We start from the raw sequence: 3145 nt of genomic DNA, 5'->3' as shown, positions 1-3145 counted from the left end.
ACTGTGGTATTGGAGAAGGCTCTTGAGATTCCCTTGGACTGCAAGAAGATTCAACCAGTCCATCCTAAAAGAAATCAATTGTGAGTATTCATTGGAAGAACGGAAGCTGAAGCTGAAACTCCAATACTTTGGCCACCCGATGTGAAGAGCTGATTCATTTTAAAAGACCCTGATGCTGGGAAAGATTGAAGGCGGGAGGAGAAGGGGACAACAGAGGATGAGATGGTTGCATCACATCACCGACTCAAGGGACATGAGATTGAGTAAACTCCAGGAGTTGGTGATGGACAAGGAGGCCTGGCGTGCTGCAATCCTGGCGTGCTGCAATCCTGGCATGGTTGCAAGAGTTGGACACACTGAGGGACTAAACTGAGCTGAATCAGACCCACTTCCATAATATACATTTTAAGATGCCAGAATTAGTCAGAAGGTTCTCAAGAAGGAGAAACATGTCCTCAAGCAGGATACATTGTTGCATTGGTACAGAGTATAATGGAAAACATATCCTTGAGCAAATTAGTTGTTTTGTTATGCAACCAGCAGCTCCAGGCTTAAAGAAAAAAACTTCTGTGCTTTTCTCCTCCTTGAGACCTCCAGACCCCTATCTCCTCCTCAAGAGCCCCAGACCCCTCTCTCCTCCTCAGAGACCCTGGACTTCTTATCAACCTGCCTAGGAATTGACTCTCAGGAGTTAGTTCAGTTCAATCACTCAGTCATGTGTGACTCTCGCGACCCCATGGACTGTAGCTCACCAGGCCTCTCTGTCCATGGGATTTTCAAGGCAAGAATACTGGAGTGTGTTGCTATTTCCTTCTCCAGGGGATCTTCCTGATCCAGGGATTGTACCCGGGTCTCCTGCATTGCAGGCAGTTATACATATACATGGATCTATTCTCTCTAAAATTCTTTTCCAGTGTAGGTTGTTATATAATACTGAGCAGTGTTCCCTCTGCCTTACAGTAGGTCTTCATTGATTATCCATTTTAAATCTCACAATGTGTACCTATAAATTGTTTTATTATTTCAAGTTCTTTGAGTTCTAAGTATTCTATTTATTAGATCTGTGGGCTCATAGTGGATATTGTCCTTAATTATTATCATTAAGTTTTAAAATTGTCAATAATATAGCAGTCAAATTCCTGGCAGGAATCAGATGGCATATCAAATAGAGTAACTGTGGGGGGTTTGATGAAAGGACTATTTCAAAAGGTAGTGAAACATGAAGCTTTTGCTATCCCAAGCCTGAGTGGCACGAGGACGAAGTGCATATCAGACTGGCAGCTGGAGGGCAGGGTTGCCTGATAGGAATATGTGCTCTCTGGTAGAGGCTGGCTGGCACAGCCAACCAACCAGTGGCCCAGTATCGATGCAGCTGTTGGAACTCCTATTAGTATCAATGCAGCTGTTGCAACTCATATCATGATCTTGCTAATCTATGGTTTTTCAATATCCTGCCATTACCTCCTACCAGCTGAATACAATGAAAAGCCAGGAACCAGATTTTTTAAATGGGCAGATGACCTGAACACACATTTTTCCAAAGCCATACAGATGGCCAATGGGCATGTGAAAAGTTGTTCAAGATCACTAATTATCAGGGACATGCAAAGCAAAACCACAATGAGCTATCACCTCACATCTGTCACAATGGCTATCATCAAAATGTCTACAGATAACCAACGTTGCAAGGCTGCAGAGAAAAGGGAACCCTCAAACACTGTTGATGGGAATGTAAACTGGGACAGCAACTGGGAAAAACAGTATAGAGGTTCCTCAAAACATTCAAAACAGAACTACCATATGGTCCACTTCATGGTAAATAGATGGGGAAACAATGGAAACAGTGACAGATTTTATTTTCTTGGGCTCCAAAATCAGTGCAGATGGTGACTGCAGCCATGAAATTAAAAGATGCTTGCTCCTTGGAAGGAAAGTTATGACCAACCTAGATAGCATATTAAAAAGCAGAGACATTACTTTGCCAACAAAGTTCCGTCTAGTCAAGGCTATGGTTTTTCCAGTGGTCATGTATGGATGTGAGAGTTGGACTATAAAGAAAGCTGAGTGCTGAAGAATTGATGTTTTTGAACTGTGGTATTGGAGAAGACTCTTGAGAGTCCCTTGGACTGCAAGGAGATCCAACCAGTCCATCTTAAAGGAAATCAGTCCTGAGTACTCATTGGAAGGGCAGATGCTGAAGCTGAAACTCCAGTACTTTGGCCACCTGGTGGGAAGAACTGACTCACTGGAAAAGACCCTGATGCTGGGAAAGATTGAAGGCGGGAGGAGAAGGGGACGACAGAGAGTGAGATGGTTGGATGGCATCACCGACTCAATGGACAAGAGTTTGAGTAAGCTCCAGGAGTTGGTGATGGACGTGGAAGCCTGGTGTGCTGCAGTCCATGGGGTCGCAAAGAGTTGGACACGACTGAGTGACTGAACTGAACTGAACCGAACCATATTGTCCAGCAACTCTACTTCAGGGTATCTGAAGAAAATAAAAACACTAATTCTAAAAGATACATGCACTCCAGTGTTCACAGCAGTACTGTTTACAATAGGCAAGACAATAAAACAACCTAAAGGTCCATCAACAGAGGAATGGATAAAAAAAGATGTGGGATGTGTGTGTATAAAACAAAATATTACTCAGTCATAAAAAAGAATGAAATGTTGCCTTCTGCAGCTACCTGGAGGACCTAGAGGATATTATGCTAAGTGAAATAAGTCACAGAGAAAAAGACAAATACTGAAATCATTTATCATTTATACATGTTATCATTTATCATTTATAAATGTTATCATTTATACATGGAATCTAAAGAATTAAACACACAAATGAGACAAGTGCTCGGGCCTGGTGCACTGGGAAGACCCAGAGCGATCGGGTGGAGAGGGAGGTGGGAGAGGGGATTGGGATGGGGAATACATGTAAATCCATGGCTGATTCATGTCAATGTATGACAAAAACCACTACAATATTGTAAAGTAATTAGCCTCCAACTAGTAAAAATAAATGAAAAAATAAAAAAAATAAACACACAAATGAATGTAACAAAACAGAAACGGACTCATGGATATAAAGAAAGAAGGCGAGGGTGGGATGATCTGAGAGAACAGCATCGAAACATGTATATTATCAAGC

The sequence above is a fragment of the Cervus elaphus genome, chromosome X (genome assembly GCF_910594005.1).
Source record: "Cervus elaphus chromosome X, mCerEla1.1, whole genome shotgun sequence".
Taxonomy (NCBI): domain Eukaryota; kingdom Metazoa; phylum Chordata; class Mammalia; order Artiodactyla; family Cervidae; genus Cervus; species Cervus elaphus.
This window is presented reverse-complemented; position numbering follows the sequence as displayed.